Source organism: Callithrix jacchus, chromosome 10 (genome assembly GCF_049354715.1).
Source record: "Callithrix jacchus isolate 240 chromosome 10, calJac240_pri, whole genome shotgun sequence".
NCBI classification, from domain to species: domain Eukaryota; kingdom Metazoa; phylum Chordata; class Mammalia; order Primates; family Cebidae; genus Callithrix; species Callithrix jacchus.
In genome coordinates this window covers 76865309-76882798 of record NC_133511.1, presented here as the reverse complement: position 1 = coordinate 76882798, position 17490 = coordinate 76865309, and the positions used below count along the sequence as shown (strand labels likewise).

General features: G+C 40.4%; 1 long non-coding RNA gene across 2 annotated transcripts in view; it reads right to left on the bottom strand.

The window, feature by feature from the left end:
* Positions 1-2580: 2580 nt before the first annotated feature.
* LOC144578124 (uncharacterized) overlaps positions 2581-17490 on the bottom strand; it is a 135981-nt gene continuing 121071 nt past the window's right edge. For both annotated transcript variants that reach the window (XR_013523304.1, XR_013523303.1), the window contains exon 4: positions 2581-2792. This is a non-coding gene — a long non-coding RNA (uncharacterized LOC144578124). The remainder of the gene's footprint in view (positions 2793-17490) is intronic.

Sequence of the window (17490 nt, the reverse complement as noted above, 5' to 3'; positions counted from 1 at the left end):
TTTTTTTTTCTCAAATGCTCTGTGTTGAGGGGTTTGGGCTTTATTTTTGGATGTCCGATCAGGTGTCCTGCCCAGCTAGAAGGCAGACTAGCCACTGTTTGGCTGCTGAGGCTCCGCCCTGCTGTTGTGTGACTCGCGCTGTTCCTGCCGGCTCTGCTGTGGTCTCCGCCACGCCCTGCGGCGGAGTCTCTTCATTGTAGCATGTTGCCTCAGCAACGGCAGGCTGCGTCAGCAGTGGGCGTGTATCTCAGTAGGGACGGGTTGCCTCGGCAATGGCTGGCTGCTTCAGCAGTGGGCGTGTATCTCAGTTGGGGCGGGTTGCCTCGGCAACGGCTGGCTGCATCAGCAGTGGGCGTGTATCTCAGTTGGGGCGGGTTGCCTCGGTAGTGGTTGACGCCCCTCCCCCACAGAGCATCTCGGACCGTCTGCTCGGGATAGTTTGAAATCGCGGTTTTGTTCATCCCACTGGGTATCCCAATCCCTGCAATCCCCTGGGCTGGCCTACTGTCCAAGTCTCGTTCAGTCTCAAGTCCAGCCCTCTCAAGTCTCAGGTTGCCGGTTCAACAGGGCACCCAGACAAGCGCGCCCTGTGGGGATTGCTGGGTAGGGCCGGCCGCCACCGCCCCGGCTGCCGGCTTCGCCAGGCAGACCTACTGCCTGGCGTCCCGTGTCTTTTTTATACTTGGGAGTTTCCCCGTTCTGTGGGCAACAAAGATCAGTCTGGAAATGCCGCTCTGACTCACCGTTTGCGGATTCAACAAGAAGAGCTCCAATCCTGGGTTATTCTCACAGCGCCATCTTGAGTCCTCCCCTAGCCATCTATTCTTGTTTCTCAGTGGAATGCTGCTGGCATTTGGGGTTAAGAATATTCTCACCACGTGTCAGGTTGTCCCATGCATTATGGGATATTTAGCATTCTTGGCCCTATCCACTGAGTACCAAAGACACCCCCCAGTCAGTGTGACAACCATAGCCACTCCCAGACATTTTCAAGCACACCCCACGGGGTGGTACTGACCCCATTTAAGAAGCACTGGTCTCGATAAAGCTTAATTGCTTATCCAGAGCGCTACATTGTCAAAGCAGGTGGGTGGATAGCTCTTTTAAAGCTTTCCTCAAGGTTTTTGCTAAAAACCTGTAGGCTTTGGCTTTAACTTTTTTTATTGAAATTTGTATTGTGATGATTATAAAATTACATGCAGTTATAAGAAATAATAGTGTCTTTGTACACTATTCCCAGCTTCCCCAGAGGTAACAAAATATGTTTTGTTTTGCAATACTATATATAGTATAAAATCAAAACCAGCATACTGGCATTGATACAATCCACCATCTTATCCTAATTTCCCTTGTTATACCTGTGCTTATTTGTGTGTGGGAGGGGAGAAGGGATCATACATTGTTATCGCCTGTGTTACACTCATGCCTCTACCACACAGTGAAGACATTTCAACACCATCAGGATCCCTCATCTGACCTTTCATAATCACACCTCTCTTCCTCCCATGCCACCTCCCTTACCCTAGGCCCTAACCCCAGGCAACCACCAGTCTGTCTCCCAATTCTAAACTGCTCTCATTTCAAGAATGTTATATAAATGAAATCATGCAGTATGCAACCTCTTGGTAATAGCTTTTCTCATGCAGCAAAATTCCCTGCAGATTCATCCAAATTGTCGCATATATGAATACCGGTAGTTTGTTCCTTTTATGGTTGAGTAGTATTCCACGATACATATGTACCACAGATAGTTCAACCATTCAACTGTTGAAGGACACCTGGACTGATTCCAGTTTTAAGCCATTACAAATAAAGCTGCTATAAATATCTATGCATTGGTCTCTCTGTAAGTATTTCTCCAGGATAAAGCCAGAGAGTGTAATTGTTAAGTGGCATGGCAGTTGCATTTTTTTCAATAAACTGTTAAATTGTTTCCTAGAGTGGTTGTGCCATTATTTTGATATTATATATTCTGTCCATTTTCTAATTAGATTGTTTAGCTTTTTTACTGTTAAGTTTTGAGAGTTCTTTATATACTCTGGATATCAGTCTTTTGCCAAATATGTGGTTTGCAAATCATTTTTCCCAGTCCACAGATGTTTTCTCATCCTCTTCACATGAGATTTCACAGAGCAAAAGTTAATAATTTTGATGACATCTATCAAATTGTGCTTTTGTTATCAAGTCTCAGCACTTTTCCCTAGCTCTGGATCCCAAAGATTTTCTTGTTTTTTCTAAAAGTTTTATAGTATTATGTTATTTAAATCTGTGATCCATTTTGAGTTAATTTTTGCATAAGACATGAGACTTAGGTTGAGTTGGGTTTTTTTTTTTTTTTTTTTTGCCATTGTGTGCAATTGCTCCAATACCATTTGTTGGAAAGTCTACTTAAATTTAATTTTAATCTAGGCTAAATTAAAGACATTTGAGGTTTATAAGTATTTCCCAATCATGCACCCGAGTAAGCGACAGAGTTCATTAACAATCAACACAAGCATACATATTTATACTTCGTTACTAACGATTTGAATTAGTGGTATTAAACAAGTTTCAGAAAAATATTTGCAACATACATCACAATTGAAGTTCTAATGTCTATAATATATAAGGAACTCTTAAAATGTGAGGGACAAAAAACAGAGGCAAAAACACCTGATAGAATAATAAATAAAGCCAGGCATGGTGGAACGTGTGTGTAGTTCCATCTACTCATGAGGAGCAGCTGAGATGGGAGGGGTTGCTTGAGATTAGGAGTTTGAGGCCAGCCTGGACAACATAGAGAGACTCCATCTCTAAAAAAGAAAAAGGAAAAGAAATGAAACAGGAAATGAGCAAAAGTCATGAACAATTCACCTAAAAAAGATACTAAATGACCCTAAACACTTATGAGAAGTTGTTCAACTCATTAGAAGAGAGATGCAAATTAAAACTACATTGAAATGACATTTATCACCTACGAATAATGAGCAAAAATCTTAGAACTTGGCAACACTCTACGTTGGCAAGGCTGAGGAGAAACAGACACGCTTACACATTGCTGGTAGGAATGCAAAATGACACAGCCTTATGGAAAGGAATTTGGCAGTATTTAACAACACTCTATATGCATTTACCTTTTGTTCCAGAAATCCCACTTCTAGGAATTTACTCTAAAAATATGCCTGCAAAAATACAAAATTATATATGTACAAGTTTCTTCTTGCAGCATTGTCTTTGCAAAATATTGGTAATAACCTAAATGCTCATAGATAGGAAGTTTACTGAATAAACTGAATTATATTCACACAATGAGGTGCTGTGCAGTGGTAAAAGAGAATGAAGATGAAGCAATATGGAGTGATTTCCAGGACATATTAAGTGAAGAAGCAAAATGCAAAAGGGTATACATAGTAGTCTAACTTTTGTGTAGGAAGAGGAAATAAGAAAATTACATGTATGCTTACTTAGTTGCGAAAGGAAATTGAGAAAAGATAAGCTGGAAACTAAGGAGAATGGTTCCCTACAGGGTAGATAGGAACCAGGTTAGATAGAGGAGGGATATGTCAGTGAGGATAAATTGTAATATAGTTTTGAATTTGAAATCATGTTAATGTTTTAAATACTTTTTAAAAAATTAAATCAAATCAATTAAAATGACAGCTAAAAACTCTAAAATAGAACATAAACAGGAAAAAAACAGCCTAATAGTGTAGCATAACCATAGTGAAAGGAAAAAACAAGATAACTAATAAAGTCAAGAGAAAAATCAAGTAACTTTTGAGCCCAGTCCTTTGACTATACCCTCAATCTAAAGACAGAAAGAACGGTCAGTAAATAATTCCACTTATACGTTTGTATTTCGCAGTAACATGAGGTAGCAATCCTGAAACTACTTTCTGTGAAAAATAGGACTAAGCAAATAAATAAATAGATTGAAATGGTGTGTATTAGCGTTCTCTAAAGGGACAGAATTAATAGGATAGGTATATATATATATATATATATATATATGGGAGTTTATTAAGGAGTATTGACTCACACGATCACAAAGTAAGGTCCCACAATAGGCCCTCTGCAAACTAAAGATCAAGGAAGCCAGTCCAAGTCCCCAAATCTCAAAAGTAGGGAAGCCAACAGTGTGGTCTTCGATCTATGGTTGAAGGTCTGAGAGTCTCAGAGCTGAAGAACTTGGAGTCCGATGTTGGAGGGCAGGAAACATCCAGCCCAGGAGAAAGATGGAGACCAAAAGACTTAGCCAGTCTAGTCTTTCCAGGCTCTTCTGCCTTTTTCTTCTGGCCTCACTGGCAGCTGATTAGATTGTGCCAACCAAGATTGAGGGTGGGTCTGATTGACTCAAATGTTAATCTCTTTTGGCAACACCTCACAGACACGCCCAAGAACAATGCTTCGCATCCTTCAGTCCAATCAAATTGGCACTCAATATTAACCATCACATGGTGGAAGCCAGATTTTTCACTGTGAGAGATGACTGGTACAAATACATAATGGGAGAAGCTTAGAATGAATCCCATGATGTAGAATTGAAATTAGAAGTAATGGGTGGATAGATGTGTATGTGTGTGTACACCATGTGTTCTAGAACTGTAAACTAAAAACTCCTATAAGTTATGATATGCCACTAGGAATAAGCATATCTACTCCCAGATCTTTTTTATTTATGTTGTTGAGACAGGGTCTAGCTCTGTCACCCAGGCTGCAGTACAGTGGCACAATCTCAGGTCACTGCAATCTCTGCCTCCTGGGCTCAAGTGATCCTCCTACCCCCCACAAAATGCTGGGACTACAGGCGCATGCCACCATGCCCTGCTAATTTTTGTATGTTTAGTAGAGATGGGGTTTTGCCATGTTGGCCAGACTGGTCTCGAACTCATGGCCTCAGGTGATCCACCCGCCTTGGTCTCCCAGAGTGCTGAAATTACAGGTGTAATCAGCCTTCCCAGTAGCTGGGACTACAGGCACACCACACCCTGTATTTTTTGTAGAGATAGGGTTTTGCCACATTGCCTGATCCTGAACTCCTGAGCTCAAGCAATCTACCCACCTTTGCCTTCCAAAGTGTTGGGATTACAGGTGGGAGCCACTGCACTGGCCCAGGGCCTTTAAACATTGTTTCTTACAATCATATGAGGAACCAGGTTTTCTTGAAGAAATGACTGATTGCAAATTTGAGACAAGAAGATCCTGGAATATTTTGTCACAGAAAGTAAAGAAATGCTTTAAAAAAAAAAATAGACACCAATTTGAGGGGAATTCTCCTGGCCAAATCTGGGTCAACGTGAATATCAAAATACACAGCAACAGTAATGACTTCAAACTCACTGAAAGCTGGGCACGGTGGCTCACACCCGTAATCCCAGCACTTTGGGAGGCCGAGGCGGGTAGATTACCTGATGTCAGGAGTTCAAAACCAGCCTGGCGAACATGGTGAAACCCCATTTCTAGTAAAAATACAAAAATTAGCCTGGCATTGTGGCACATACCTATAACCCCAGCTACTTGGGAGTCTGAGGCAGGAGAATCACTTGAACCTGGGAGGTGGAGGTTGCAGTGAGCTGAGAACCATTTCACTCCAGCCTGGATGGCAAGAGTGAAACTCCATCTCAAAAAAGAAAACAAAATTGAATAAAATAAGACTCTATGAGGGTATGCTGATATGATTAAATAAATGAATAAATAAGTGGAAGATAAGAGAAAGATCTTTCTTATAGAATTATACCAACAAATTAATGCAGAAAAAATGATGGAGTTAGGTAAATGACCATTTTGCAATCATCACAGTAATAATAGAGTCGAGAGTTAAACAAAGTTTATGGGAGGCCCCTGTTTTGGATGAGCCTCCTGCACCAGGCCTGAGCAGACCAGACAAACCACAATGGAATTTTTTGTGCTGAGTGCCATGTCATCAAACTGAACTTTGAAACAGGCAACTTTTCCAAAAAACAGGAGATTCCAGTCTACCTGAGTCAGCATAATAAGGAAGTCCCCTCTGCTGTAACTCCACAAGAAGAACAACTTTGAAACAACCAATCTACTTTTCATTCTCTGTTTCTGCTTTCTTCAGCCCTTTTCAGCCTATAAAGTCGATCTCTTCTGCTCAGCTCATTAGAGCAGGCATTCTTAATGAGATGTTGCCTGATTCTGGAATGGCAAATAGAAGTCAATTCGATCTTTAAACTAAATTTGTTGTAATTTTGTCTTTTGACACAAGTAAGAATTATCAGTGGGTGCTAAAACTAGTCAGTGATGGTTCAATAAGGAATAGGATATTTGCCTAGTTTTAAAGTATCTTTCCACATATTATTAATTACACAGGGGAAAATAAGTTAAAGTGGAGAAACCTAGAGGACACCAATGTAACCAAGGGATCAATGCCACCATCACCCGTGAGGCAAAGCAACCACACCTGCCTTTGAATACCATGTTCTGAGAAGGACACAACATGTATCTTGAAGCTCAATGTAAGATCTGAATCTCATCATAAGGAAACATTAGACAAACCCAAACTGAGGGACAATTTGCAAAATTACTGACCTGTACTCTTCAAAAATGTCACGGTCAAAAGCTGAGGAAATGTTCCAAATTAAAGCAGACTAGAGAGATATGACAACTAAATGCAATGCAGGAATCTGGATCAAACTTTGGACCAGGGGAGAAATTGCTATAAAGGCATTTGGCAAAATTTAGATTTGGACTGAAGATCAGATGACAACATTGTCAGTGCCAAATTTCCCAATTTTGATCATTGTACTGTGGTTATATAACAAAATGTCCTGTTCTTATAAAATACACACTGATACATTTGGAGGTAAAGGAATATAATGCCTACTTACTCTCAAATGGTTCAGGAAAAAAACGTTAATATTTACAACAAATAATAATGTAAATGGCACAAAATGCTAACTTAGTGACTCTGCGGGAAGGGTATATGGGAGTTCTTTGTACTATTGCAATTTTCTGTACATGTAAAATTATATCAAAATTAAAAGCTACCTCCAAAATCTTTTTCCATCAGTAGAATTTTTCTTAAGTGAAATTCCACCTGGAAGGTCAATGTGTCCAACAAATAAACTTGGAGTCATTTGAGTGAAATGGGGATGGCAGCTCCAGAGGTCTGGAGAGTGACACTGCAGAGTTGTACCTGCACAGCTCTCACCTCATGTAAGCCCATTATTAGCTGAATTGATGGATAGCCCTAGCCCTGGATGGAATCCCCTGAAAGCAACAGAAAAGGGGTTGAGCAAGAAGATTCTCTACTGCTTTCCAAGTCTCTGGGTGGAGCAAATTGGGGTCTCCCTGGGAGTTCTCATCAGCAACAACCACACTCATAAATCAAAAAGAACTGAATCACAGTGCTCCTAGAGAATGAAAGGGAAAAAAAGAACATTGGTTCATGCTCGGGCTGATTCTAAACTATATGGGAATGAAAGCTTTGGGGGTGATGAATTTCCCTTTAATGCTGTCACATCTGTAGTCCTGGAGGTTTAACCTCTGATTTTTGGCTGTAAAACCAACATTATTTCTGCAAAGTTGACACCAGATGCTGCCAGAGAGATACAGCTAAAGTGATAACAATCTATTTAACAGATTTAGTGAAGCAAATACAAACTAATTAACAATTTTAGAATTGGGATTAAATACCAATTATTTTAAACCATAAAAACTGAGATGAACAAAAGGAAAAAATTTTAAAAAAACCTTCTCCCTCTGAATAACTCAAAGGAGCCATCTGTTTGTCATTGAGAAAATGGCTCGATTGATAGATTTTGAACAAATTTCTACTTTTTTCTGGATTTGAATGCATTATGGACAGCCAGCCCAAAAAGAAGGCACCTTACTTCCTGGCTAATGTGCCAATCTGGGCTTTCCTGAAGCTCCAGAAAACAAGCTATTTGTGTATTGACTCAGAAATAAGGAGGCAAAAACTAAAATGATATCTTTATGAATTCTGCTTGAGACATATGTTTTTAATCATTAGGAAGAAAAGATGGCCTGAGGTTCCTTCTAGCCTCATTGTGTAGTAGCCATTAGTGAGATACAAGTTCTTCATTAACGTCTCTCAACAATGGCTGAGGAGCCTCTCTGCTACCATTCTGAGATTTTCCAAATTAGGCCAAGTTTGAGCCATGAAATTGTGGAAACTGGACTTGCTGACATCCCATCTCCCCACCTGGATGTTCTCAGCCTCAATATGCAGTCTAATTCTAGAACACAGGATATAGAATTAATCCCATTCTAATCTAGATGGAGTGATAAGGGGAAATTCTGTTTACTCTGGTCCCAAATTAAGTTGACTTAACATCAGATCTGATTGTTGGTCCCCTTCTGAGTGGCCCCTGCGAAGATCTCAGATCTATTGTGAGCTACTTGAGGATGGAGATCTTTGTATCCCTTGTGCCTAATCTGGAGGCCTGCATATATAAATGCTCAATTAACAATAATAAATTGCCACTTATTGAGTGCCAATTATGTGCCAGACACTGTGCTATTTCATTTAGTCCTCTCAATAACACTATGAAATAGATGTTATTATGATCCCTGTTTGCAGATAAGAAAACTACATCTTACATTAAGTAATTTGTCTAAGTTCATGCAGCTCCTATGTGGCAAGATGAAGTTAAAACTCAGGCTTGTCTAACTCCAAAACTGATCCGTATCTACTACACGCATTCTGCTGTATGCATGTACACAATAAATCATTCATTCACATTTCACTGTATTCTTAAAAAATGCTTGTGATTACTTTACAGAAATACAGCTAGTAGAACTCAATTGGGAGTATTGCGTTTCAGGAAAAATAAGAGTGGAAAGTCAAATTGTTAAGTGCATCATCAGTCCAAATGAGGCTGGTGACAGCACTTGGGGAATAATCTGAGCTACTCCTCGAGGTTTGGTCTTTGGACACTTGAAGCAGGCAAGGCTGTGGACAACTGGTTCCAGGATGCAAAAGAAAGTCCCATCAAGCTATGATGAACAGAAAAGTTGGCCAAAGACCATGGAGGGTGAGCTGCAAGTAGACCAAGCCTGTCAATAGGACTTTGGGAACAGATCCTGTGGATCTGGTACTATGCTGCCTCATTTTCTCCCAAGTGGGTCAGTGTTTGGAGGCTAGAAACAACATGTTTTAACAACTCAAAATTCTTTATTGGGTTGGGAGTTGTCAATGCCAGTTACAATCTTTTTATCTGCCCCTCGTGTAAAAGGCAGTCAAGCTCATGGATTCCTGGTAGTTGTCTGAACATTTCCTTGGTCAGAGTTCTTCTTTGCTCCAAAAGATCCTTTACAACTAGACATATATGCCATTCTCTTGAGACCTCCTAATGTCTATTATCTAAAATTCTCCTGATGATACAGATATACACTCAAAAATTGGAATAGCATAACCATTTTTCAGAACAGAGTTTCCAGTCATTACTTCTGGACAATGGGCAGCCAGATTCTACTATTCAGACTTTTAATTCCTAAGCCTACCACTGGGCAGGATGGCAAGTAGTCACTATCAGAGAGGCATGGCAGCACCACACCAGATATAGAATAGTAGTTGAAGATCAGAACTCAAATGAGCAATTAAGTTGCCTCAGTTTTCCAGTAAATCTGAAAACAGACCAGCTTTGACAAGATGTAGATTAGAGCAGGTAGAGACAGATTTTGTCACCCTCTAGCAGTTTAAGCCCCTGATCCTTCCCTCAATTCCTGTCCCATATCAGGGAGCTGGTCATGCCATTGGGCTTTTCATGCCAGTGTTTCTCAAACTAGGGCCTCTGGACATTTGCTCTGGGTTTATGAGATTCTGATATCATTTTTTAATTTGTTTTCATATTGATGAAAATATAAAAACAATATTCATATCTTGTGGGTCAACTGAATGATCACCTCAAACCACAGGATTTCTATGTCCACATGTAGGTTTGTGTTTATGACAGCATAAGGGTTCAATAGAACTGCTTTAATTCTCTCAGGCTGGTGAAAAATGAACGTGATGGACTTCAACACAAACAATGTGATCATTGTCAAGTGAAGAGCAAATGACCTCACAACATCCTGTAGAAACAAAGGTGTCATGATATTTAGGATAGAGGAAGATGGCACACATGCTGAGTCATCATGTGGCATGGAGCACATTCAGCAGAGTCATGGCCAACTCACACAAACCTGTACTGTAGCCCCAGGACCATATCCACATGGCAAGCAGTGATTTTGTTTTAGCAAACCAACATCGTTGGTCATACTAAAGATTAATCCGAATTCTATTGGTTTTGTGAATTTCTATTTTATAAATTCATAAAAGCTTGTCTAAGCTTTTAAGTTAAATGTTAATGTTTACACAATATTGTTTACACTTAAATTTATACATGTTTATGGTTTTAAGGAGTTTATACTTAGTTTAGCATCTGTATATATTTAAGTTAATTATGATAATAAAATTGTTTGTCAGCACTGTTTTCTTCTAAAAAGAGACTATACATCATTCAAGCTGGAAGCACTATTTATTATTCTCTGAATATTACATCATCAATTTCTCTAATACAGCGGCGCTTGCCCCCTATTGGTCAATGGGAGTGTCTAATGTATTCTAATGGCTGGACTAACTTCTTTACTTTGTTATAGCCTCCTTGTTCATAATTCCTGCTCCTGAAGAAAGCTGAAAGGGCCAGTACTGTTAAACAAGAATAGACCAGAAAGTCTTAGAAGGTTCTCAAAGGCAAGTCCTCAAGGGCTAGCATTTGGTCAGAAGGAAAAAGCAGAAACCCAGCATCAGATGTGGGTAAGACTTAGTAGTACCCAGGCAGCAGGATAGTCCAATGCTCATCCCTGGGGTATCTTGATTTCCTCCCATGATTACTATTAAAAACAGGCCTGGAGGACCAAGCCTGCAGCTGAAAATCTGCTGGCCCCAGATATGAGGTGGCAAAGGCTGAGAGGCAGAAGCCAGACTGGTGAATTGACAGATCGATTGCTGACCACAGAGAAAACAAATTATTTTAGATATAACTAAGTGTAGACAATAAAACACCAAGGCCATCCCAATAAAACATCACATTACTTCTGACTTGGGCTATACAAAAGAAGAGAAGCAAAATCCCATTAGAAGAAATTGTTGGCATATTAGAGCTTTGCCCTTAAGCCCCATCCATGGCCCTTTAAATGTGGCCAGCCTGCATATGGACAGCACTGGGATCTGGGGGGCGGGGTGCCACCCGGGACAGAGTGACAATCGAGGTCAGTAATGCCCACTCTGTGCCACTGCCCAGAACAGCTCCTGCCCATGCTGAAACAAATACCCACAAAATCTAAGAGAGCTATATGAATGAAGGAGGTAGACAAGCTTTTAATGCAGACACACTTGGTTTATATTAAATACATACACATATTTTTAATCCTACAAAGAAATATGCTTTCTACCACTTTTTTAAAACAGACAACCCCTTTTGGGCTATCTTTCATGTGTTTTCATTGTTACTGAAGACCTGGATACAGACAATACTTTTCTATTATAAGGGAAACAATAGTGCAAGGGTGATGCAAAGGATAAGGGACATGCAGTTTAAAGTCAAGAGATGACAGGCTGAACTCAACAGCACTTGCTCTGAAAATAGCAGGCCTGGATCAGGCCTGCTGAAGCTACTGTATATGCCTTGCTAAGGCAGACATCAGTTCTGTTCAGCATTAATTCCAGGCGACTACAAAGGGGGCAGAGGATGAAATGATTGTCAAAGGCCATCATTTATCCTTCAGATTTGGGCCAACCACTGGCCAGTGTAACCAGTCTGCTGCTGGACATTTTTTTCTGTAATATGTTTATCAATTAGCAACCTATATTAGGTAATAGAAGCAGAATACCATTAGGTGTCTGGGCAGATGTAATGAGGCCATTCCCACATCTTGGCCAACAGCCCACACTAACACGGCTCTCCTGATGTGGGTATAACAAATTCTATTAAATGAAAAACCCAACATAATGGCAGCTATTAATACCTCCTAATATTAATAGGCAGCATTAATCTTACATAATAGAATCTGTCCACTTACCAAGCACTTCATTTCAGGGCTCTTCCCAATTTCTTTACATGTCTTCCCACCACCCTGATCACTATCTGCTGGACACTCTCTGATCTGTCATAACTACCAAGATGGGGGCTGGAGGGGCCACCAATGCACTAACAGCACATAAATAGTAACCTCAATTGGGACTCTAGAGTTCTCCTCTTCTCTCAGCTACATCTACCCCAAGAGGAGAATGAACACAGGAGACATCCTCTTTAGTATAACACGCTCTTGCTATCCTTCAGATCTCAGCTTTGGTGTCACTTCCATCAGGAAGGCTTATCTGCCTGTGTCCTCCACCTCAGTAACAACAACAACTGGATTAAGTGTGCTCCAACAAGATTCCCCAGGACTGTTGGTTTTTCCATGTTTACTATCATCGCCTGTGGTCTTGTTCTCAGTGGGGTCCTGGCATCTCTCCAGCCAAAGCATAGAAAGCAGTCAATACATACTGATTAAATTAACAAATGATTGAATATATTATTAGATGAATTAATGAATAGGTAGATGGGAGGACGAGTGGATGGATGGATGGATGGATGGATGGATGGATGGATGGATGGATGGATAGATGGATGGATGGGTAGATACATGTTCTTTGCCTTTGTTAGAGGTTTAAGGAAAGGAGTGTTCTCCGGTATGATGGTTTAAGGGACATCTTGCCACAAGATGGCGCTCATAATTTTCTTAATTTATGGGTTTTACAGAAAATTTTCACCTGTCAAATTTTAAATTGTCTTAGAATCATTATGTATGTTTCACAGTTCATGTAACTTATTTACTATACTGTCCATGTCTCATGTTCCAACACATTTCACACAATAACCAACATGTTCTTTCCTCCTGGAACATCAAAACGACTCTGCAGCATTTTGTTTTGATGTTGGGTGGGTTGCTTTGTGGCTTTGTGCAGAGTGCAGAGAACAACATTAGCCCCTCAGTAGTACAGGGAATCAAGGCATTGTTCTCCCACTGCACCATCTCCAACAACAGAGTAAGCAGAAAAGGGAAACCTTGACTTGAAATACCCATTAACCTTTGAAAACATGAATCTTGCCTTGATTAACTAATAATCTCTTACATTTGCACAGTTTTATGCCACACAAAGCAATTGTGCATCACACAAAAAACCCAGTTTTGAGTACTTGGGAACATGCCAGTCACTCTGGATTGATTAACCACATTTAACCTTCATGTCAACCCTATGAATTATGTCTTCATATCTCCCATCTTACAGATAATAAAATGAAGGCTCAGAAAGGGGATGTGATTCGCCAGAATTATCTAGTTGGCAAGTGGCAGAGGTATAGTTTGGACTCAAGTTTTATTTTTTAACTCTACATTAATTTACTTCCTGTTATTTGCTGTGACATAAACTATTTCAATGTCAAGGAGACAGTGTTAGCCAACAAGGAGGAAAAGAAACTTCCATGTGTAATTTCTTGTGTTTATGTGCATGTATTCATGTGCACATGCATACACACACACACACCCACACACACACACACTCACCAGCTCTAGAAAGGGAGTAATAACTACCATTTTCAAGTAACTACAGCCTGCTAGGCACAATATCAAAGGTTCTTCCACACATCATTTCATTTTATCCCTATCTACTTCTGTGAGAAAGATTATTATCCCCATTTTACAGATGTGAAAATTATAGCGCAGAGAGATTAAATGACTTATGTCACAGAAGAGCTAAGCACCGGGGCTGAAATTCAAGTTCAACTCCACCTGACTTCAAAGCTTCAATCCTTTCTGTGGTACCACAAGCTGTTGCCAGAGGCCACCTGAGTACGGTGGCCAGAGGTAACTTAGGAATTCTGGGCAGGATTTCTGGAGCTGCCTCTCTATTCTTTCTGCACTTATCAAACTGCCCACTATCACCAAACCTTCCTCTGAACCCTCACATTTCTGTTCCTCTGCTGGAAATGCCCTTCCCTACAGAGTCTGTCTGGAAAGCGCCTGCCACCTTTGAGTCCCAGCTCAAGTGCCACTTCTCCTATGGTGCCTCCTCTGATGGCCACCCACCAAATGTACACACACATCTTCATGCCACATCCATTGTCCTTCCTCTAAGTCTCACCCTCTTCCCCTACACACACACACACACACACACACAAATACACACACACACATCTTGTCAATCTTAATAGAATCCTAAATACCCCACTGCATAGTGTCAACTGTGAATGGCCTGAGATTTTTATGTATCTGTAAACTAACAAGTTGGCCTGCCACAGACTCACAGATGCTGGCAGAAGATGCAGATGACTTCTTCACTATCTCTGGCACATTTAATGATGGCCTGCTCCATAGGAGAGGCTCTGTTTGTGATTGCTGAGTAACTGAAAAAGTAAGTTCAAGGGAAGGCCCAATGGTTGATGGTACATAGCTATGGAGAAACAGGCTATTTGCGGATCTGTGTTAAGTGAAGGGAAGAGCTGTGCAAAGAAAGGCCTGAGCAGCGGCAGCAGTGGGGTCTAGGAGGAGGCAGGTTCCCCTCCATGGACTAGCTAGAAAGGCTGTGTCTATATGTAAATATTTAAATCTCAAGCCCGAAAATTCAGGAATTAAGCCCAGCACAGTGGTACATGCCTGTAATGCTAATTCCTTGGGAAGCTGAGGCAGGAGGATCCCTTGAGCCCAGGAGCTTGAAACCAGGCTAGGCAACATAGTAAGACAGATGAAAGAAAGAAAGAAAATAAAAATAGAAGAAACGAAAAGCAAGAAGGGAAGGGGAGGGGAAGGGAGGAGAAAGGGAAAGGGAAGGGGAAAAGAAAATTGAAAAGAAAATTCAGGAATCTCTATTCTCTCTCTCTCTCTCTCTCTCTCTCTCTCTCTCTCTCTCTCTCACTCACAGACTGGAGTGCTGGGGTGCTGTCAGTTCATTCTACCCATCACTGACATTAAGCAGATGTTAACATTTGCCATATTTGTTTCAGCTCAAGTTTTTTAAAAAATAAAAAATATACAGCTAAAGTATCCCTAGCACTTTTTCTTCCTTGCTTCTCCAGAGATTATCATTTCTTACATTTGGAGTGTTTCTTTTCTATGCATATTTTTGCACATCACTACAAAACTATACAATTTGCTACAGGCTTGTACAATTTTTCCATAAATACTATTGTGTTTTTTGACCACACTTTTCCACTGAGTATTATGTTTTTGAGATTTATAGTTATTGACACATATATATCTAGCTCATTCACTTTCATTGCATATGGCATTCCATTTTATGAATAAACCACAGCTATGTAACAACATAATAAGAGACAATTTAGTTGTTTTCTCTTTTTCTCTATTATCCACAGTGCTACATTAAACATCTTCGTACACATCTCCTTGTGCACAAATATATGAGTTTATTTAGGGCATGTTCCTTTGAGGACTAGCTAGTCAACAGGTGGGAATATGATTAATTATCTTCCATTCACCCTTCCAGAGTCCACTTTCCACTCATTCCCATCCTGTTCTGCACCCCCAGAGCTGAGTGATGTGGACTAACCAGCCAGCTCCCTTGCCTTCTGTCCCCTTGTGTTAAGCCAATGCAGAGGACCAATGGGGAATTGGAGGGTGGAGGAAAGTGCCATCAGGGTACTTATTCCCCACTTCCCTCCCCATGGGATCACTGCAGACTGGAGAGGCCTCTCTACTAAGGGTCATAGCCCTCTCTTCTCCAGGTTCCAGCAACTGCTCCAGCAGCTTTGCCCTTCAGGCCTAAGTGTGGTCAGGTCCCACTGACTAATTCCTGGGTACCACCCTATCCCTTGTGCTTTTCCTATACCTTGTCCATATCTTTCTAAACAGTCCTATTATTAAACTGCCTTCAAGTTATCAAGTTTGAGGGTGCCACCTGTTTCTGCCAGAGCCTTAGCTGATACAACAGGCATCCTCAACTTTACAGTGTTTGTAAACTGCTCCCTAAAAGAGTTGTACCAACCTGTATCCCCACACATTTGTGTCTGAGTTCCTATTTCTTCACATTTTCTCCAAAACTTGGTGTGATTTGCTTTATAACTTCTTCCAATGAGGCTGAGCAGGAGCATCTTTTAATACATGTATTGGTCATTTGTAAACTGTCTGCTCATATTGTGCGCCTGATTTTCAGGCTTTTACTTTTTCTTCATAAGGTAAATGAGTCCTTTAGATATACTGAACACTAATTTTTGTTTGACTGAAAAGAAAACTCATGATTTGGGTCTGGTCATTGCCCTTGATTTATGGTGGCAGTTTTCAATTAGAAGGTAGTCAACATTGTCACTCTTTTGCTTGATTTTGCTTTTTATAACTTAAAGTCTTTCCTAACTTATCACCATAAATATAATCTCTTATATTTTCTTCCAAAAGTTGTACACTTTTGCTTTTCACCTTTAGCCCATCTGGAAATATATTTTTGTATTTTATATACAAAATAGTAATATATTAATATATTTTGTATTAGGTGAAAGGTAAAAATATATTTTTTTATACAGATAACCATTAGATTATTGATTAGCCCTCCCTATTCACTAATTCATAAGTCCACTTTGCCAGATTTTAAGACTCCATGTATTCATGGGGTTGTTTCTGGGCTCTGTTATTTTGTTCCATTGGTCTATTTGTGTATCCCTCTCCCAGTCTGGAAGTATCCTACCACCTCCCCCAAATCTGCTTCTTTTTCAAAATTATCTTAGGCGTTCTTTCACATGTGCATTTTAGGTTGTAGATGTTTGGTATTATTTCTGAGGTCTCTGTTCTGCTCCATCATCTCATCCCAAAAGCTTCTCAAACTTACAAGCAACTTCAGTAGTCTCAGGATACAAAATCAATATGCAAAATCACAAGCGTTCCTTTACATCAACAACAGACGATCCGACAGCCAAATCACGAATGAACTCCCATTTACAATCTCTACAAGGAGAATAAAATACCTAGGAGTACAGCTCTAGCATGCCACCATTATGGTTTTGCACAGATTCATCTAAGCCACATAGGCAAAGTGTGAGCACAGTCTGACCTAAATCTTTGCAGAGCACACTGTCATCCTCCCAAGAACATAGCATGGCAGACAAACATTCCCTATGTTGCAAGGGGTTGTCATGAGTTAGTTTCATATCTGCCTGCCTAGTTCTGGTGATGCATAAGCTTTCAACCTTAATCATTCCTCACCCTGCTAGAGCATAGTCACATGTTATAAAACTGCTTATCTATAGTCTAGAATTGGTTCCCCCATAACAGAACAACCTACTGCTCATATCATCTGTCAACTGGACCCTTTAGTTTTGGTGTCATCCTGGGGGACAAGGTACATAGGAAGCTGACACCATACTGATCTCACTTTTGTGATCCATGCAAGTAGTAAATTATAGGTTTTGTCCTTATCAACCAAATCTATGACTGGGAGATAAACCCTCATAATTAGCTCAGTAGTCAATGCTGCTTAGAAGCTGCTTGACTCACTAG